The following is a 22846-nucleotide window of genomic DNA, read 5'->3' on the forward strand; positions in this document are numbered from 1 at the left end:
AGCACATTCCCAATCTATGTTTTTTGGTGTTTATTGAGCACATCCTGTGAAGAGCTACAGTAAGATACAAAATGGGCCATAACTTTTGCCTTTGAGATATTAACATAGTTTACCAAAACAAGAAAACTAGCGTATATGAGCTAGAGGTACTGACTCTGTCTAAAGCAGGAGGGGGAGATCATGTGAGCTGAGCAGTTGTGGATTTTTTTTTCTTAGGTACCTTATCCAAAGCAAATTCTGCTGACCTCTTTCACATTTTTTTCCATTATAAAATGAATATATACTCAATATCATTATCCTTTTTAAAAAATATTTTATTTATTTATTTGACAGAGATCACAAGTAGGCAGAGAGGCAGGCAGAGAGAGGAAGAAGCAGGCTCCCCGCGGAGCAGACAGCCCGACACAGGGCTCTATCCCAGGACCCTGGAATCATGACCTAAGCCGAAGGCAGAGACTTTAACCCACTGAGCCACCCAGGCGCCCCTCAATACCATTATCTTAAAATTTTAGATAGGGTGTAAAAGTAAAATGGGAAAATTCTCAACTTTACTCAATTCCAACTCTGCAGAGAATTTGGCTTCCCTAGAAGGCTCTGGATCCCATCTTCTTTTGTGACCTTGCCTTACTAGTATTCTTTCTCTCTCTGCCTCTGTCTTTCTCATTTTCAGCTTCATTCCCTTCTGGCTAATTATCTACAGTCTGTAAACATGCATAAGTTCTTCCCATATTAAAACAAGAAAACATCACTTTGCCTTTCTTTACCTCATATTGTATCTAACCAAATTATCGCTCATCTAGTTATTAGATAAATCTAACCCTTCCCTGACTACTGCACCCTTTTAGAGCAGATCTGTCTGTAGTCTGATTCTAGATTAGACTAGACTAGACATGCTCAGCCTATGAAACTCAGTACTTTGAGAGCTGCCTTTATTAATTTTTTTTTAATCTTATTTATTTGACAGACAGAGATCACAAGAAGGCAGAAAGGCAGGCAGAGAGAGAGGAGGAAACAGGCTCTCTGCTGAGCAGAGTCAGATGCAGGGCTCGATCCCAGGACCCTGAGATCATGACCTGAGCCGAAGGCAGAGAGAGGCTTAACCCACTGAGCCACCCAGGCGCCCCGAGAGCTGCCTTTAAAGTTCAATTTGGCTCTGGCTTCTTCTCACTTTGTTGGATCCCTAAGAACCTCTGGTTCATTGAGAGGTGTAGGTTTGTTCACATGTAAGCCTGGAAATACAATTCAGTTTGGATCTCTTAGTGTACTTAATGTACTGTAGTCTTCACCAAAGATTGTATATAAATCCCTGGGTCAGCATAAGAATTGAGCTAAAGGGTCTTTTCTCTTTACCAATTCAGCAAGTATGTAATCAAGCATTAGGCACATCAAGGTACTGAGTGGTCACCTTAAGCATTATGTCCTGAGAGGTTCACCAGATCTGCTCCCTTGCACTTTTGCAATTATTTTACTCAGGTTTTTTTTTTTTTTTTTTTTTTTTGTAATTATTTCATCATCTACCTAGTATTTTGACAAAAGTAGTAGATGAAAATTGAGGAAAGGTCATTGGATTTGGCAACTATGTCTCTGTTAATATTCAAGAATGAAGATTCGGGGCACCTGGGTGGCTCAGTGGGTTAAGGCTGCTGCCTTCTGCTCAGGTCATGATCCGGGGGTCCTGGGATGGAGCCTCGCATTGGGCTCTCTGCTCAGCAGAAGCCTGCTTCTCCCTCTCCCACTCCTCCTGCTTGTGTTCACTCTTGCTGTGTCTCTGTCAAATAAATAAAATCTTTTTTTTTAAAAGATTTTATTTATTTATTTGACAGACAGAGATCACAAGTAAGCAGAGAGGCAGGCAGAGAGAGAGGAGGAAGCAGGCTCCCTGCTGAGCAGAGAGCCCGATGTGGGGCTCGATCCCAGGACGCTGGGATCATGACCCGAGCCAAAGACAGAGGCTCTAACCCACTGAGCCACCCAGGTGCCCCAAATAAATAAAATCTTTAAAAATAAAAAATAATTTTAAAAAAAGAATGAAGATTGAAGGGGGGGTGATTGGATAGAAATTGCAGGATAGGGACACCTGGGTGGCTCATTCAGTTAAGTGTCTGCTCTGACAAATAAATAAAATCTCAAAAAAGGAAAGAAAGAAAGAAAGAAAAAGAAACTGCAGGATATTATGAAGGAAACATAGGATCATAGACCTAGATGAGAAAGCTAAAACTGGGGGGGCGGGGGAGCTGAAACTATATAACTTTTAGAAGAAAATAAAGAGAGAATCTTTATGACCTCTTTGTCTCACTTCAGGCTATTTTAACAAAACACCATCAACCGGGTGGCTGCTAAATAACGGAAATTTATTCCTCATAGTTCTGGTGATTGGAAGTCTGAGAGAAGGGTACCAGCCTTGTCAGTTTCTGGTAAGATCTTCCATGTTGCAAGCTACGCACTTGCCGAGGATAGCAAGCCGGCTCCTTCATGTCCCACTTTAAGGGCCCTAATCCCATTCATGAGAGCTCCACCCTTATGACTCCATCAATTCTAATGACCTCCCAAAGGCCTTGTAATACCTTGTAATACCTTGTAATACCATCACTTTTGGGGGTTAGGACTTCAACATATGAATTTTGAGAGGACTAGTAAATATTCAGGGCACAAAACTAATTAGGCAGAGATCTTTGATTTGATACCAAAAATCTGATTTGTAAAAGGAAAAAATGTATGTATTGGATTCATCAAATTTTTAAATTTTGTACTCTGAAGACAATGTTGAGAACACAAAACAGACTGAAAGAAAATATCCACAGATCATATAACTGAAAAAGCACTTGTATCCAGCATATAAAGAGAACCCTTACAATTTGGGGTGCCTGGCTGGTCAGTCAGTGGAGTATTCAATTCTTGATCTCAGGGTTGTGATTTCAAGCATTCAAGCCCCATGTTGGGTGTACAGATTACTTAAAAATAAAATCGTAGGGGTCCCTGAGTGGCTCAGTTGGTGAAGCATCTGCCTTCCACTCAAATCATGATCCCAGCCAGGGTCCTGGAATCGAGCCCTGCATCGGGCTCCCTGCTCAGCAGAGCGCCTGCTTCTCCCTCTCCCCCTACCTGCCACTTTGCGTACTTGTGCTCTCTACCTCTCTGTCAAATAAATAAATAGAATCTTTAAAAAAAAAATAAGAATAAATTCTTAAAAAAATAGTTCTTACAACTCAGTAATAAAAGAAAGAACCTAATTTAAAAATGAACAAAAGATGGACGCCTGGGTGGCTCAGTTGGTTGTGTCCAACTCATGAACTTGTCTCAGGGAAGATCTTGGGGTTATGAGATTGAGCCCCAAGTCGGGCTCTGCACCTGGCACACTGTCTGCTTGGGATTCTTTCTCTCTCTCCCTCTGCCCCCTCTCCAACACACTCACTCAATAAATAAATAAAATCTTTTTAAAAAATTGACAAAAGACTTACATACACATTTTATCAAAGAAGATATGCAAATGGTTAATAAGCACTTGGAAAGATGTTCAACATCATCAGCCATTAAAGAAATGCAAATTAACAGGGAAAACTGTCTGACTCAATCAGTAAAGCATAGAACTCTTGATCTCAGGGCTGTGAGTTCAAGCCCCACAATGGGCAGGGAGCCTACCCCAAAACAAACAAACAAACAAACAACCAAAAAATACAAATTAAAACTATGGTGAGATACTATTTCACATCCATTAGAATGTCTATAATGATAAAAAGATAATTACAAGTGTTAGGATGTAGAAAATTGGAATGTTGTTGGTAGGAATATAAAATGGTAGAACCATTTCAGAGAACAGTTTGGCACTTTTGTAAAAAGTTACACAAATATTGGGGCACCTGGGTGGCTCAGTCAATTAGGCGTCTGCCTTTGGCTCAGGTCATGATCTCTGAGTCGTGGGATCAGACCTGCATCTGGGCTCCCTGCTCAGTGGGAAGTCTGCTTTCCTTCTCCCTCTGCCCCTCCCCTACAGGCCCCCCCAGCTTGTGCATACCCTCTCTCTCAAATGGATAAGTGAAATTATTATTTTTTAAAAAACTCGGCGGGGAGCCTGCTTCTCCTCGTCTCTCTCTCTGTCTGTCTCTCTGCCTATTTGTGATCTCTCTCTCTGTCAAATAAATAAATAAAATCTTAAAAAAAAATAAAAAAGATTTTATTTATTTACTTGACAGACAGAGATCACAAGTAGGCAGGGAGGCAGGCAGAGAGAGAGTGGAAAGGAAGCAGGCTCCCCGCCGAGCAGAGAGCCCTACGCAGGGCTCAATCCCAGGACCCCGCAACCACAACCTGAGCTGAAGGCAGAGGCTTTAACCCACTGAGCCACCCAGGTGTCCCGGATAAGTGAAATTAAAAAACAAAACAAAACACATAAACTTATGGTACTACCCAGCAGTTCCACCCATGGACTCTATGCAAGAGAAATAAAGACATATGTCCACCCGAAGAGTGTACTTGAATTTTCATAACAGACTAAAAAGGGAAATGCTCCAATTATCCATCAGTTGGCACATGAAGAAACAAAAGTGTAGTACCTACATGATAGAATACTGTTCAGCAATAAAACATTATGCTAAATGAAAGAAGCCAGACACAAAAAAACTACATATCGTATGATCCGTTTATATGAAAATACAAAAGGGCAACTCTGTAGAGACAGAAAACAGACCAGTGGTTGCCTGGGGCTGGGGCTGAGCAATGGGAATTGACTGCACATGGGTCAGTGAATGATAGGTTGATGGAAACACTCTAAAACTGGATTTTGTGATGTTTGCAGAATTCTGTAAATTCACTACAAATACTTGATCTGGGCACTTGAAAACAAGCAAATTTTATGGTGTGTATATATTTAGATATGCATGTTTACTTCAATAGAGTTATTACAAAATAGGGAGGCACCTGGGTGGCTCAGTTGATTAAGCATCTGACTCTTGGCTTTGGCTCAGGTCGTGATCTCAGGCTTGTGGGATCCGACACCCCTTCCCCCGCCTTTGGCTCAGTGTGAAGTCTACAGAAGATTCTTTCCCTCCCTCTCCCTCCCGCTCTGCTCCTCCCCAACTTGCTCTCCCTTTCTCTCAAATAAATACAGAAATAAAATCGTAAAAAAAAATTGGAAACAGAATAGAATTAATGTCATCAGATCATTTGTTCTAAGAATGAACAAGAGGGTTAAAAATGCATTAAACTTCTCCAAACACTCGTAAGAGATGGAGCTTGAAAAAGACTGGAGGAGGGGTGGAATAAAGGCATTCATTTAATAGACACTTTTTGAATACTTACTCTGTGGAAACTCTCCAGGCAGTCTGGAAAAGACATCTGGTTTTAAAAGAGGTGGAAGAGGGGCACCTGGGTGGTTCAGTTGGTTAAGCAACTGCTTTCAGGTCAGGTCATGATCCCAGAGTCCCAGAATAGAGTCCTGTATTGGGCTCCCACCTCCACGGGGAATCTGCTTCTCCTTCTGATCTTCTTGCCTCTCATGCTCTCTCACAGTGTCTCTCTCTCTCAAATAAATAAATAAAATCTTTAAAAAAAATAAAAGAGGTGGAAAAGCCAGAAGACTGATAAGGACCAGATAGGATGGCAGGAGCAAGTTGCAGTTTATGACTTTGGTCTTTTCCTTAATGAACCTGGCAGAGCCATCTGATTGCAGGGACAAGGACCTAGAGGAGAAGGTGAGGAAGTGGGGTGAAAATGAGAAGTGAGCAGAAGAACTTTTGTTCAGATGGAAGGATAATGTTGGATGTGTTCAACATACATGGAGAAAGTAGAACACAGGGGTTGAATGAAAATCTACAATCCAGGAGTTACAAATGAAAAAGAATGTTCCCCGTCCTTACCTCCTCTCCCTTAAAAACAAAGAAAATTACTTCCAGTGGTCAAATTTATAGGAGTGTTGGATGACTGAATTTACAACCAATCTTCAAGCTCAAAACTTTTAGCTTTTATGGTTATAAAAGTCCTTGTCTCAATGGTTTACCATTTCACATGATAGCAGATGCTGTGGATTACCTACCCAATATCCTTTCCCCCTTCTTCATTGCCTGCAGAGGCCCAATATTATTTGGTAAGGTGTAACTGCTCCCACAGAAGTCACAGATCCAGAGACAAATTTGATTGGTCTCAATAAATCCCAGCAGTCCCATTTCTTTGTCTATGATTGGTTTAGAGATGGGTGTGTTACTCAGTGATAGCCAATGACATGTGTAGAGGATCTACAAGGACTTGTGGAAAAAGTGTTCTTTATTTGTTGGAGAAAAGAAAAGTCCCCTCTAGTACTCTGGACATGTTATATCTGGATGTGACACCTGGAAATACTGCAGACAGCCTGAGGATAACACTGGTCATTTAATGAGAGCAGAACAGAGAGAATCACAGGAAGCTGGATCCAGAACCCTAGCATCTAACACCCAGAGTTAGGGACTCCTGCGAAATTACAGAGTCCGGAGGAAGCAACTGCTTGGATGTTGAAAGGTTCTGGGAACACTGAGAGGCAGAGGGCAGCAGAAAATCAGCCAGATCCTAAAATCATTGGGTAGATATAAAATGCTTAATGATTTGGGACAACAGTGTTAATAATTTAAAGAAAAAAATGTAAAAAGACGGAATTAATAGTGGATGTGTGGAAAGAGGAAGAGAACAGGTACAGAGGAAAAAATGATAAAAGATTAGGTTTTGTTTTGTTTTGTTTATAAGTCAGAAAAAGTTCTTGTTCTATCTGAAGCAAACAAACAAACAAAATGGCAGTACACGTTCAAGACAGGCAGGATATTCTTTGAATGAATGCTCCTCGTTCCTTTATTTATATATTTTTTTAAGATTTTGTTTGCTAGAGAGAGAGTGAGAGCATCAGCAAAAGCAGGGGTAGCTGCAGGCAGAGGGATAAGCAGGTTCCCACACTGATCAAGGAGCCCGATGTGGGACTCGATCCCAGGACACTGGGATCATGACGCTTAACCAACTGAGCCGCACAGACACCCCGATGCTCTTTGTTCCTAACCTAAATAGGAATACCCTACTGTATGATTATGGCTGTAGGAGATTTTGAGTTTCTTATAAAAACTCTTAGGTTAGCAAATTCCATTAGGACTGCCTTCTTGACGTTTACCATATGCTTCACTAGTTAAAAGGGAATTTTAACTAGAGCCAAGCATCTGTCATCACCACCATTAAGTATTTGTTGATTCCACTGTCCTTCTTTCCTGTTATTAGATACTGGGTACTACATAATTGTCACATTTCTGATTGGATGCATTCTCCACTGACAAGAAACTCAAAGGTATGCCTTATTTCTGATAATGAACCACAAAATGGAAGGATGCCTTAAAATCCTAATGTAATCCTCAAAAGTTCATTTTACCCAAAACTTAATATCTTCCCTCTCTTGACCTCTTTTCCCTCTGCTCTACACCAAACACTCTCACCCTGAAATGAGTTATCACCTTACAACAAAAGCAGTTTGGGGAAGTATCCACTGTTTAGTGTTTGAGAAGTACTAATACTCCAAAACAGGGAAAAGACTAACAGTAGAAGTATATACAAGCTTTATATTAAAAATGTTCTGTTCTGGGGGACGCCTGGGTGGCTCAATGGTTTAAAGCTTCTGCCTTCGGCTCAGGTCATGATGATCTCAGGGTCCTGGGATCGAGCCCCACATTGGGCTCTCTGCTCAGCAGGGAGCCTGCTTCCCTTCTTCTCTCTCTGCCTGCCTCTCTGCCTACTTGTGATCTCTGTCAAATAAATAAATAAAATCTTTAAAATTTTTTTAAAAAGTTTAGTTCTATAAAATATATATACATATATATGAAAAATATAAAGACTTGAGGTAAAAAATTATCCAAAACTTGAAAATAAGGGAAAAGATGAGGACCACACATCTTTTCATTACTCTACTGCTAGCATTATGGCAAACTATGTTTGACTTGGCTGTTTCCTATTTGATTAAAGTCCAGATACTGTCCATTCACCTGCTAATTAAAAAATATCTGTCCAGTAGAGAAGAAAATCAATAGGTTTATTTGCCTCTATGATATTAACCTAGCAACCTATTCTAATATTTCTTTGTGAAAGCCTATACATTCTTAGTTCTTCAAAATATTTTTTTAAAGATTTTATTTATTTATTTGACAGATCATAAGTTGGCAGAGAGGCAGGCAGAGAGAGGAAGAAGCAGGCTCCCTGCTGAGCAGAGAGCCCGATGTGGGCTCAATCCCAGGAACCTGAGATTACGACCTGAGCCAAAGGCAGAGGCTTAACACACTGAGCCACCCAGGCGCCCCTCTTCAGAATATTTTTGAACCAGTTTTACGGTCTTACTGGTCTCCTTCGTCAGTAAGTTAGTAAGTCTCAGACACGTGTTCATTTTATATTGGTATGAGAGTTACAGGTTTTTATATTTTTTTAAACTATACTCTGACACCTGGTAGCCCATCTGATAAAAGGATTAATGGGGGCATAATTTTGACATAATGGGGTGACATAATTTAAACTTTCAACTTTTGATATTTCCACCTGTGAGAAGAGCTGGGAACAGGAAACAGGCAGAAGATGAAGAGGCCAAGTTGCAAAGTCAGACAAATAAAGGAAAACTGCCGTATGAGGAGTCACCCCGATTTGGGTTCCAGCTGGCCCTGGAAAGCAAGCAGTGTCACTATCTTCCTGATTTGGCCCCTAGGCAGGCCTACCCTCGTACAGCCCAGTTAACCAGTGGAACTCCAGACTAAGAGTGCTGAGGGCAGCAATTTTGCTGGAAAGGCTGGGGAAAGGTGGTAGCCAGGGCACTTGCCTTGAACACATATAGCAAGTACATTGTTTTCTTTGTTTGTTTTTATTTATTTATTTGTCAGATAGCACAAGCAGGCAAGGTGGCAGGCAGAGGCAGAGGGAGAAGGAGGTTCCCCGCTGAGGAAGGAACCCGATGTGGGGCTCCATTCCAGGACCCTGGGATCATGATCTGAGCTGAAGGCAGCGACTTAACCCATTGAGCCACCCAGGTATCCCCATAGCAAGTACGTCATACATCTTAAAGTCCCTCTCCAGCCACTCCTTGTCTCTGCCATTATCCGCAGCCATAGTTCCACCTTAAAGGAAACTGGAATTTAAGTATTTCTGTTAAAACTGAAAACAAAAAGCCCCCACTACCATTAGAGGGCAGTGTGTATGTGTGTTGTTGTGTGTGTGTGTGTGTGTGTGTGTGTGTTTAATCTATCAAAAGGCAGCTTTGGCTTGGCACTGGAAGGATGTTAGTAATATTTTCTTAAAAGGTAAGCCATGTGCCTACACTCACATCCAGAGTGAATGCTGGGGTGAACCTTTACATAGTTGTTTTTTTTTTTTTTTTTAAGATTTTATTTATTTATTTGACAGAGAGAGATCACAAGTAGGCAGAGAGGCAGGCAGAAAGAGAGAGGAGGAAGCAGGCTCCCTGCTGAGCAGAGAGCCCGATACGGGACTCGATCCCAGGACCCTGAGATCATGACCTGAGCCGAAGGCAGTGGCTTAACCCACTGAGCCACCCAGGCGCCCACATAGTTTTTAAATAATCTTTTTAAAATGCTAGGTTTTCTGGAGCATACTTAGATTCAGTTATTTTAAGCATCTACTATGTGCCGAGCACTCTTCTAGATACTAGTGATACAGAGGAGAACATGGCAGACAGGAACGCATGTTCTTGCAGCTCCCATTTCAGTGGGGGAGAAATAAGTAAATAAGAAAAATCTCATATGACTATAAATGCTGTGCAGATAAAGTAGGGCTGTTTGGGGTTAATCCTTCCCTTAATCATCATTTCCTCCTACAAAATGTAGAAAGGAATACAGGGAAAGAAAATTCAGCCCGATAAAGCCACGAATGGAAATTCCAAGATCATGTAACTAAAACACCTGTATGACCAAGTCACATTTTGTAACATTTTATGCCCAATAAACTTTTTTTTTTTAAGACTTTATTTCTTTATTTGACAGAGAAAGACACAGCAAGAGAGGGACCACAAGCAGGGACAGAGGCAGAAGGAGAAGCAGGCCTCCCACTGAGCAGGGAGCCTGATGCGGTCTGATCCCAGGACCCCAGGGATCATGACCTGAGCTGAAGGCAGGGGCCTAACGACTGAATCACCCAGGTGCCCCTAAACTTTGTTTTTAAAATCCAGCTTCAGGGGTGCCTGGGTGGCTCAGCGGGTTAGCGGCTGCCTTCTGCTCAGGTCTTGATCCCAGGGTCCTGGGATCTGGTTTCCTGCTCAGCGGAGAGCCCGCTTCTCCCTCTCCCTCTGTGTGCCTCTCTGCCTACTTGTGCACTTTCTGTCTCTCTGTCAAATAAATAAATAAGATCTTTAAAAAAAATAAAAATAAGAAATACACTCCAACTTCATCTTCTCCTAGCTGTTTCTAATTTTTGTCCATTCTCCATGTGTGGCTTCATCTTCTTCAAAAGGCTAATGAGAGGTCACCTTAAGGGAAAGGAGCCAGGGCTTAGTTTTTCTGCTCTCCCTCCCCCCGGGGCCAATCTTTTCAGCTACAGCTGAGCCAAAGCCTCCCTTTAGGGGGAGGCTGGTAAGGTTTGTGTGCAAAGGAGAACCTGTACACTCAGTTGTCTCTGAGACCAATGACTGCTGAGAAAGACCCTTCAGAGACCCTTAGAGAACAGAATATCTTCCTCTTTGTCCCCTCCCCACCATTTCCTCATGTGTAAAATGAGATGTTAAAACCTGTTTTCACTGGGCCAGTGTAAAGACTCATAAGGTAGTGTATGCGTACGAAGCATCCGGCAAGGAGTCAGTATTCAATAGATGGAAGTTTAAAAAAATGTCTTTTGCCCTCATGCACTGCTGCTGGGAATGTCAACTGGTGCAGCCACTGTGGAAAACAGTGTAGAGTTTCCTCAAAAAATTAAACTTAGAAATACCCTATGGTCCAATAATTCCACTACTGGGTATTTACCCAAAAAAGACGAAAACACAACTTTGAAAAGACACACGCACCCTTCTGTTCATTGCAGCAGTATTTACAACAGTCAGGATACGGAAGCAGCCCAGTTCCACTGAGAGATGAGCGGACAAAGAAGATGCGGACTATTAGCCATAATGCACAATGGAATACTGGCCGTAAAAAACAACCATCTTGCCATTTGTGACAACATGGATAGACCTCGAGGGCATTATGCTAAGTGATGTAAGTCAGACAGACAAAAACAAATATCACAAGATTTCACTCATATGTGGAATCTAAAAACACAAAAGGGACAAACAGAAAATAAACTGAATGCAATAAACAGAGCCACAAGTAGAGAAGACAAGCTGATGGTTGCCAGAGGTGAGAGGTGTGGGGCGATGAGCAAAATGAGTGAGGAGGGGGAGACACAGGCTTCCAGTTAATGGAATGAATAAGCCACGGAAATAAAAGAGCATAGGGAATACAGTCAGTAATTCTGTAATAGAGTTGTATTGGGACAGATGGGAGCTACCCTTGCGGCGAGCACAGCACAGCACAGCACGTGGACTTGTCATAGCACCAACCTGGCCCCCTGACACTAATTTAGCACTCTGTGTCAACTACAGTTCGATTTTTTAAAAAATTATTTTTATTTAAAAAAATTTTTTAAAGATTCTATTTATTTATTTGACACAACAAGACACAGGGAGAGAGGGAACACAAGCAGGGCGAGTGGAAGAGAGAGAAGCAGGCTTTCTGCAGAGCAGGGAGCCAGATGCAGGGCTTGATCCCAGGACCCTGGAACCATGACCTTAGCGGAAGGCAGATGCTTAATGACTGAGCCACCCAGGCACGCCCCCCCCCCATTTTTTTAAACTGGGAAATAAAAAGGCCCTTGCCTCTAGTGCTCTTGTAAGCTCCAGATACACGCTAGTGTGTACATCTGTATTTCCAGACATACAGAAGGAACACTAAAATTCAAAGCAACTGAGACTGGGCAGTAATAGCTCATTGAAGAACAGAATCAAGATTTTGTAATATTTTGAAGGACTGCATAAAACCAATAGGATGAAATATTACAGAGATCAAAATCAAGTCCAGAGCTTCCATTAAGAAATATGAACTGCAGGAGCACACGCTGGGAAAGAATCCACTTAACAGCAATTAGCCTGAGACAGAGGGGGTTTAATTGACAGTAGATTCAGCCTGAGCAGACCACAGAGCAGCTGCCAAGGACACTAATGTAATCCCAGGCTGCACTAATTGAGGTTTAATGTCCAGATCCAGGGAAGGAATGGCCCAGTGTACTCTCCCTTGGCCAGTTCCTGTCTGGAGCCACGTTCTTTCGGGACCCTCATTTTAAAAGGGACATTGACAAAGTGGACCATGCCACATGAGAATCTATGGGGAGACATGCTGGGGTTTTTGCCTGGAAAAGAGAAGATTGCTCTTAATGCATGTTATTTAAAGAGTTTTTGTATGGAAGAATGCAGCAGTACTTCCGGAGGGCAACTCTGGCACAGTGGGTAGCCGTTTAAAGGAGCAGATCTCACCTCAATAAAAGGAAGAACTTTCTGAGGATCAGTTTCAGCATAGGAAGGATGACTTCCATTAAATAATGACCTGACCATTCCTGAAAGCAATCTAGGAAGGCAGTGATTGGGAGGTTAAGTGGATCAGTGGTTTTCAAACCGCTTTCTAGGGAGTGGCATCCTAGGGAACCAGGGGAGGGGAGGGGAATGGTAATCATTCCAGAATGATTAGAAAGGAAGGAGACTAAAGAGGTGGAAATGAGATCCCTACTTGAACCACAGTAGCTCGGTTCTTGTGTTTTCAGTTTTCCCCATTTCGGATTTCTACTTGAGATATTTGTCAAGGGCTCTGCTGTTAAATTAAATTTTTGAAAACCACTGGGGACTGATGGCTTTCTCACCAACTCAGGGGTCGACGTAACACCCATCTCTTTGGCCCAAGACTGGTCAGAGAGCACTCTAGAATAGAATCTAGATAAGTCTTAGCTCTGTCTGAGCTCAGTCATTTCTTCAGCTTTCTAAATGGCCCTTCTCTTAAAACAAAAAAAATAAGGTAGTGCTATGCCCAAGTTTTCACGTCCGAGAGACCACCAAGGAGCCAACACCGATGCAATCACACGAGGGTTTATTCGACAAGCTTAAGCTTGGGCTCAAGTATACCCTACACAGCAGAGTAGGGACTTGGAACCTGAGGTGACATGCTTACGCTTGGGCCCAAGTATACCCGACGCTGCAGAGTAAGGACTTGAACCCTGAGCTTAGTTAAGGCAGGAGTATTTATGGGTTCCTGTTACTAAAGCAGGGTAGGGATTCCTGGAACCAAAGCAGGGTGGGGCTTACTAAAGCAGGATGGGGGAAAAGTTTAGCCCTTGAGCACAGGGGTCTGAGATGGTTGCCAGAGCTAAGATGGCTGTACTTATGCTAAGGCTAAATCTGAGGTGGGCTGGCCTTGATTTTTTTCGGCCTCCACAGTAGTCTTAGCCTTCCCGTCAGCAGCCCTTTGTCTGTAATCCCTCACAGCGTGCTGGATACCTAGCATTAACCTTTGAGCTTTTCCTCACAAGCCCCCTTCCCACCTTGGTTTGCCTCCTCGTGCAGGCCTTCCTCCTGTCCTCCCTCCTCCATCAATCTCCACTTCTGGCAGATAAGGCTTGCCTCTCCATCCCCAAGGGGGAGAGAAATCCTGGGGCCAAGGTTCAGTCAGAAGTCTAGCCCTGGACATCTGTACCTTTCCTGTCCAGCAGGCCTTCAGGAGCCATGACTGGACCAGCACAGCCCTTGGAGGGGAGCTCTCCAGGTAGGATTCCTTTCTGCCCAGACTTGAGCTCTCTCCTCCCTCAGAACCTCCTCATTACTACCATTTATACCAAGGCTTCCCAAACTAAGCTTCAAAAAAGTTGAGCAGTTTTTTCTAAAAGTACAGACCCAGTAACTCCACAGATGTTCTGAATCAGAATCTTGCAGGGTAAGATCTGGGAACCTGTCTTTGTAACAAGTGTCTCCCAAGGGACCACATTTGGGAACCAGTGGAGTCTATCACTCCCTTTGGCTTGGAGCCCATCTTACCTTTCATGATGATTCCTATCTTACGCATCCTGTCTTCCCTTAAAATGAAGGAACATGTGTCATCTGTATTTGTTCCTCCACTTCCCATCACCAGGGGGGAATTCAGCAACTGATAGTGGAGGGGGATGGGGTGCATTAAATAATGCCTAGAGTCTTCCACTTACTTTACAACCCATAGGACTTTGGATCGCAGAAGTCTCTTCACACCTACTTGGAGGGTTTGTTAAAACACACATTGCTGGGCCCCACCCACCCTTGGAGATTCTGATTCAAGGTCTGGGGTGGGCCTGAGAATTGACAGTTCTTTCTTTCTTTCTTTTTTTTTTAATGAATTTATTTATTTATTGACAGACAGAGGTCACAAGTAGGCAGAGAGACAGGCAGAGAGAGGGAGGAAGCAGGCTCCCCTCTGAGGAGAGAACCCGATGCGGGGCTCGATCCCAGGACCTGAGCTGAAGGCAGAGGCTTTAACCCACTGAGCCACCCAGGCGCCCCCTGAGAATTGGCATTTCTAATGAATTCCCAAGACTACCCTGTGAGAAACACTCCCTCAGACTTGCTTTCCTTCTTTCTTGTGGTGGATGTTCCTGTTTCTAATGTACGATTCCCTTTGGTTCCTATTAACTCCAACATATTCCAAAGTACCCTCTGCTTATTGGCCTCTCCTTTAGCAATAACATGATTTCTATGAGATTCATGTATACTGTGGCCTTCCATCTGGAACCTTCCCACAACCTTTGGTTCTGTGCGCATTTATCTGTGGCCCAGGGGATCCCCTTCACAAGGTGCTGTACACTTAGCCTTCTTGCTGAGGAGATTCAGAGAAGGGAGAGACTAATGTAGGCTGGAGCAACTGGGAAAGCTTCAGAAAAGGGATCAGATTTCAGTTCATCCTCAAAGGGAGGGTTGTCTGTTTAGCTTGGGTGGCTCAGTAGGTTAAGCATCTGCCTTCAGCTCTGGTCATGATCCCAGGGGGGAGCCGGCTTTTCCCTCTCCCTCTGCTCCTACCTCCACCCCTCCCTGTCCCCTGCTCATGCTCACTCTCTCTCAAAAATAAATAAATAAATAAAATAAAACTCTAGAGTTTTTTGGAAAGAGTATTCCCGACAAGTAAACCAATAGCCAACAACCCCTGAAAACAGACACATATATTGGGATGACACTGGCAGGGGGATGGGCCCACCCTGGCCCACACGTCTCTTGGACAAAGCGGTGAAGTATTGCTATGGGAAGGCATCCTGTCTGTGGCCACAACTGTGAGAACATATGAAGCCCTGCAGGCCAGGAGGCGTTGATTTTGTTGTATCAGTTTGGTAGGCTGTAGAGGATCCCCAGAGGAGGTGGGGGGCAGCGGCGCTGTGTGGGCTGAGCAGCTCCCGTGAGGTAGTGAGCATGTTTACTCCCAAGGCCCAGGAGAGATAATTCCACTTCTTCTTTCTGTGGAAAAGCCCCCACCCGTGCAGGGTGTGGCAAGAGCGGACCTGAGGAAGAACTTTTGCTCAATAGGAAATGAGCTCCCGTGTTGCAATGCGGAAGTCCTGCCTGGCTTCAGTTGTATGGTTTTGAATTACAAAGAGAAAAGAATGTGTCAAAAGTGAACTTGATAGTGGAAAATGGAAGCAGCCCAAGCATCCATCAGTAAGACGTTATTCCTGTTCCTGCTCAGGGTGCCAAAAAAAAAAAAAAAAAAAAAGACATTGGTTAAATAAATTGTAGAGTTGTCCATGATGGCATATTGTGACACGCATAGGAAAAAGGAGATAGGGCTGGACTAGTGACCTGGAAAAGTCTCCTAGTTACACAGTTAAGCAAGAAAAACAAGCTGCCAAATGAGTATGTTATAATCCCATGATTTGAAAAATATATCTGTAAAAACTCTTGAAGAATGATCACAAGAGAACTGTTAACAGCTGCCTCTGAGGAGGGGAAGGAGGTTAACATGGGAGGTGGGGAGCTTGGGAGTTTAGGTGGGATTTTTAATTTTTCAAAATTGAATTTCTGTATGGTTTGAGATTTTTTACATGTAATTAGAAGAAATACCAGCTAATGCTTACTGAGTACCAGACACTGTTTTTGACCTATTAACTTACTGAATCTTTCCCATAAATCGATGGAGATAGGTATTATTAATTTCCCCCATTTTACAGATAAAGAAATTGAGACTCTGCATTTCAATGGCCTATCCAAGGCTGCACAGATAACAAGTAGAAGAGCAGGGATCTGAACCGAGGTCAACTGGCTCCAGAATTTGTGCACTAAACCCCCTTACTAATATATTTCTCAACAGACTATTAACTGTATGTGTAGTAGTAGCCTAACTAAAAACAAACCATACACATAGAAAGAAAAATGGAATTTAGGTTCTCTAGAGCTGTCCTTTTAAAATATTGATCCAAAAAAGAAAAAAAAAAATACTGATCCAAAGATTCATTCTGAATTCCAGCTGAGATAGGATAATCCAAGCATAAAATAAGAGTGATTGCAGAGCATGGGAAAGCCTTGCTTCTATTCCCTCTCACAAACTGCTGGTTAACATTTCTTTCTTTCTTAAAACTTTATTTATTTATTCATTCATTTAACAGAGAGCGGGTGCTTTCCTCCTCTCTCTCTGCCTGCCTCTCTGCCTACTTGTGATCTCTGTCAAATAAATAAATAAATAAAATCTTTAAAAAACAAAAACAAAAACAAAACAAAAAAAACAGAGAGTGGGAACACAAGCAGGGACAGAAGGAGAGGGAGAAGCAGACTCCCAGCTGAGCAGAAAGCCAGATATGGGGATATGGGGCTTGATCCCAGGACCCTGGTATCATGGTCTGAGCCAAAGGCAGCTGCTTAATGAACTAAGCCACCAAGGGGCCCCTATTGATTCTTGAACAAGGGCTAAATATTTTTACTACCGAAGAGAGGTAAGGTTTAACTTGCAAATATTTTGGCACAAGATGTAACCATTTCAGATAAGATTGTATAAATCTCTGATTTACTACTAGTTGGGTGTGGATAGCAATTCTACACAAAGATCAGGTCATGATAGGGGAAGGGGAAAGACAGAAAGGAATGAGAATCTGAGAGTACCATAAAGTTGATCTGGGGAGGCTAGAGGCAGCAGATTATCACATACTAGCTTTTAATGCCACTGCTTGATAGTGATAAGAACCTTGCTTTTTATAAATACTTACCCATGTATTTTACACATTTGATCTTTACAACTTCTTTAAAATCATTAAAAAAGGGGGGGGGAGTCAAGTTGATACAAGCTCTAGAAGTTTAGGGTAATGAGCGCCCCCCCCAACTAGGACCTGAAAACGCCAGGCTGCCATCCAACTTATACCCCCCCTTGTGTCCAGCTGGGTGTCCAGTTGGGGTGACAGAACAGGAACCCTGGTCAACCAAGAAGCAAGGGGGCCAGGCTCTTTGCTCTTACCCCTTCCAGCATCCCACCTCCATTTCTGAGATCTTCTTCCAACTCCTTTTCCTTCTGTCTTTGCTTCCCATCTTTCTCCAACTCCAAACTCACATTTGCAGTCATGAAAAGCAGGAAAATACACTTTTTAAAAAATTTTATTTGTTCATTTGACAGAGAGAGACACAGAGAGAGAGACACAAGCAGGGGGAATGTAAGAGGGAGAAGCAGGCTTCCGGAGGAGCAGGGCGCCCCATGTGGGGCTCAATCTGAGGACACTGGGATCGTGACCTGACCCAAAGGAAGCTGCTTAACAACTGAGCCACCCAGGCACCCAAAAATACATATTTTTAAGAAAGAAATTTGCGGAGCACCTGGGTGGCTCAGTCGTTGGGTATCTACCTTCGGCTCAGGTCATGATTCTGAAGTCCTCGGGGGGCATCCTGCTCCATGGAAGCCTTCTTCTCCCTCTCCCAACTCCTCTGCTTGTGCTCCCTCTCTCGCTGTGTCTCTCTCTGTCAAGTAAATAAATAAAATCATAAAAAAAAAAAACAAGAAAGAAATTTGCTTTACCAATAGGGTTGAATTGGTAATCCTATTCAGTTGAGTCCAATTAAAAGCCCTGATAATTCTTTGAACTCCTTTCCACTTAGTCACCTAATTAGGTTGGGTAAAGTTTCATAACTCAGTGGCTTCACTTCTTAATTAAATTCAATTTATCAATTTACTCCATTCAATCTTGAATTTTTCTCATATTCTCCACACAATAGTTTTACATATTTAAATGATCTTCTGGTGGATACCGTGTATCTCCCATGGTGTGACTCTGTGGTCACACCGCCTAAAAAGGCCAGGCTAATGACAAAAAGACATGACTATGCTCCACAAATCCTTGAGATCTGGAGGAGGAAGAAATGTACAAATGCAAGCAAATATACTACAGTTCCCCTGGGGTAATTGGATGACTCTTGAAATTTCCTGCAGGGTGTGCTTGGACTAGTAGTGGAGGGTAAAAGCACTGAAGAGCAAGAAAATTAACAACCAAAAAGCTAAAGTGCACTACAAGGAAGGCATCTCATGATTTTTGTCTTTACAGTTTCCACATTTTATTTGTGCCCTTACCTCAACCCACATAGTTCTAAAAAGTAACCACCAGGGGGCAGGAGTGTGCCAATGTCAGATGCTTGAATCTGCTGGATTTGGAATCCTTCCAGAGAATTTCCTCACAGAGAAATTTCTGTTTGGATAATACAGATTAAGAAACTAAGGCAGAGTGAAGCAAATAGTAGGCAACCTAGCATCATGTGAGTGGCAGAGGTAGGATCTGAACACTGGTTTCAGTAATCCGTCAACTAGGCTCGTTTAGAACTCAGCCTGTCTTTGTAGCTATGATTTCTACATTCCGCCCCGTACAAACCCTACCAATGTTTACAACCTCTAAAAAAAAAAAGGACTTGATGAAGACCCAGGACTCTGTACTCCGTTTCTTTTGAAACAAACAAACAAAAATATTATTTTCTCATCAGGATTCAGTATCATCTTGTCAAACTCAAAAGGCCAGGAATGTTGTGGATCACAGGGACCATTTAGGCGACAAGCCCGGAGTACCATCGTCCGGGGTATGGGCCACCAACCTGTGACCCTGAACATGCAATGGCAGAGATGCTCTTCAGGATTTCTAGAGAACCCACACATGTTGTCACACTGCTAATTTCAGCAGTAAAGCATCTCTAATATCCATTCTGCTCATTAACAATGACACAGAACGACTTATTTCCAGTGAGGTGGAGTGCTTAAAGGGACAGAGCCCTGGGGCTACATCAAGTCCACAAAACTAATTTTAGGACTGTTTTTATACCCTCTTGATAATGAACATTATGTGTGTGTGGCCAAACTTAGGCTTAGACTTGCTTTCATTGTAGGAACTTCATCTGTTGGCTACCAAATCAGCCCTAATAATTATCAACAGCTCAGTTGCCTTAGGGTAGTGCAGTATGTTTTGTTTGCACCCTGCTTTGAAAAAAAAAAAAAAAATCCTCTCTGCAGACATTTCTCCATCTCTTTCCTTCTTCTGCATGAGAAAAAGTAGTCACCTTCATACTTAATGCCAATCGCTCACCACTTGCCAGAGAAAGCATCTTTTTGTTACTCACAGGCCTGATTCCCACAGCTCCTTTTCTGTTTTTGTTTTCTCACAGTTTGTTTCTGTGTGTTAGGTAATTAACAAGCCCTTTGGCAACTTTTCCTAAACTGGGTTGTAACACTTGGCAATTCACTTTTTGAAAGAAAATATTTATATCAAATATTTAAAGCCAAAGTCAACTTTAAAATACAAGATGCAATTGAAAAGAGAAGAAATATATTTAGTTATTATGAGATGGCTATTTTTACACCTTTCTTTCTTTCTTAGGAGTTAGTTGATACAACTGTTGATAATACTAAGTTCTGAAGAGTCAACTCAGAAATTATGACCCCCACCAGCCCCAACATCCATCTCCATACCCACTGCATTGGTCCTGACTTTTATTATCTGTTGTCTGCATTGTTATTATTGTCTAGATTGGTTACCATTCTTGTTCCATAGTTCTTTTTAAGTTATTGAAGTGTAGCAAAGTGTGTCTTTTTTTTTTTTTTTTTTAGGGATTTTAAGTACTCTTGGGCACTGTGTGGCTCAGTCCGTTAAGTGTCTACCTTCGGTTCAGGTCATGATCCCAGGGTCCTGGGATCAAGTCCTGAATCAGGCTCCTTGCTCAGCTGGAAACCTGCTTCTCCCTCTGCCTGCCACTCCCTCTGCTTGTGCTCTCTCTCTCTGACAAATAAATAAATAAAAAGTTAAAAAAAAAAGATTTTGAGTAATCTGTGCACCCAACACGGGACTTGAACTTACTACCCTGAGATCAAGAGTAGCGTCTGATACTGACTGAGCCAGCAGTGTGCCCCAAGTGCATCAATTTTAAATGTGCATTTTGGTGAATATTTTCATATATACATCTATGTAATGCCACCAAAATAGAGGTAGAGCACATCTCCAGCACCCTACCTTACGCCCCTTCCTTGTCATTACCCCCCTCTCTCAAATATTACAACTACTCTGACTGCTACAACCATAAATTGTTTTCATCTTTCTTGAACATGATTGAATCAAACAGTATGCATTCTTTGGCATCCAGTTCCTTTGGTTAACATAGGGTGGGAAGATTTCATCCACTGTTATATGTAAAATAAATATATATATATATTTATTTATATATATATATATGTTATATGTAACAATGTTATATGTAACAATGTAACAATAATTCCCTCTTTTATGTCTCTATGTGGTATTCCATTCTATGAATTACACTATGAATATCACAATTGAATTACCCAGCCCTCTATGGATAAACTTTTAGCTTGTTGGTAGTGTTTAGTTATTATGAATAAAACTGTTAGAAATGTCCTAGCACATACTTTTTTGGTGGAGATTTCCTTGGGTATATACTAGGAATGGGATTGCTGGCTTGTAGGATAGGCATTTAATTAGCATAAATATCTACTATCCTACTATTTCCCAAAGTTATCCTGCATTCCCACCAGGATAGAGTTCAGTTGTTTCATTTACTCATTAACACTTGGTATTATTAGTCTTTTAAAAATACAAGTCATGGTAGTGAATGAGTGTTACTAAATTATTATGGACTGAATTGCACTTTCTTTATTTGAGCTTCTTTTTATGTGCTTATTTGTCCATTTGGATATCCTCTTCTGTGAAAACTTGTTTGTGGCTTTTGCCCATTAAAAGAATTAGATTGTCGGGTTTTTTCTTACTGATTTGTAGACGTTCTTTGTATATTCTGATAATGAGTCCTTTCTTGGCTATAGAAATTGTGAAAATCTTCTCCAGTATAAGGCCTGATTTTTCACTTAATAGTGTTTCTTTGATATCCAGTATTAATTTTAATCAGTTTAAAGCATCCTTTTTATTCCTTTTGTGTATTGCCTTGTATGTTCTGCCTAAAAAATCTTTGCCTATCCCAAAGTCATAATGATATGCTCTCATTTCTTTTAGAAATTTTATTGTTTTAGTTTTAACATCTAGGTCTATGATCTATTTCAAATGAAATGTTATAGGTGATATGAGATAGAGGATCTTTTTTTTCCCCTGTGAGACTATCCAGTTGCTCTAGTCCCACTTATTGACAAGACTGTCTTTCCCACTGAATTTCAGTGGTGCCCTTGTTGTACATAAAGTAACAGTATATGTGTTAACTTTACTTTTGAATTCTCTAGTCTCTTCTATGAATGTATTTCCTTGACTTACCCCCATACAATGCAGGATTGATTAATTGTAGCTTTATACTAAGTCTTGAAATCTGGTAGTGTAATGCTTCCAGGTTTGCTCTTCTTGAGTATATCTTGACTCTTCTAAGTCCTTTGCATTTCTGTATAAATTTTTAAATTTTACCACCAATTTCTACAAAAAATAATCTTCCTGGGATTTTGATTGGGATTGCAGAGGATCTGTAGATCAATGTGGTGACATGCAGCATCTTAGCAATATGAGTCTTCCAATCCATGAACATGGTATATTTCTCCATTTATATATATATCTTTAATTTCTCTTTGCAATGCTTTATAGGTTTTAGTACAGGTCTCTTCTCCTGCATATCCTTCATTGTTTTTATTTCTAAGTATTTGGTGTTTTTATGTTATTATAAGTTCTGTTTTTAAGATTTTGATCTTCTAATTGATTGTAGAACATATAAAAGTACAGCTGTTTTTTCCATATTGATTTTCTATCTAGCAACTTTATTTAATTCATGAATTCTAATAGTTTATTTGCAGATTATTTTAGACTTTCTGTGTATATTGTCATATAATCTGTGAATAATGACAGTTTTATTTCTTTATTTCTCATTTTTATGCCTTTGTTCTTTTGTTGTATAGTAATCGCTACAACCTCTGGTACAATATTGAATATTGGTGGTGACACCACCACCAATCAGTCATGTTTCTGATGTCGGGGGAAGCGTTCAATATTTAAGCATTAAGTATAATGACACCTACAAGGTGTAGATAGATGCCATTAATTAGATTAAAGGGTTTCTTTCAGTGAATGGTTTGCCAAGTGTTTTGTCATTAACAGGTATAGAATTCTGTCAAATGCATTTTTGCTGTTGAGAGGATTACATGATCATTCTCCTTTAATATTTATTTATTTATTTATTTTAGGGATTCCATTTATTTATTTGAGAGAGAGAGAAAGAAAGAGAGAGCTTGAACATGGTGAAAGGCAGAGGGAGAAGCAGACTCACTGCCAAGCAGGGAGCCCAATGCTGGGCTCCATCCTGGGACTCTGGAATTATGACCTGAGCTGAAGGCAAACACTCAACTGATTGAGCCACCCATGTGCTCCATCTTCTTTAATC

The sequence above is a fragment of the Mustela nivalis genome (genome assembly GCF_964662115.1).
Source record: "Mustela nivalis genome assembly, chromosome: 1".
NCBI classification, from domain to species: domain Eukaryota; kingdom Metazoa; phylum Chordata; class Mammalia; order Carnivora; family Mustelidae; genus Mustela; species Mustela nivalis.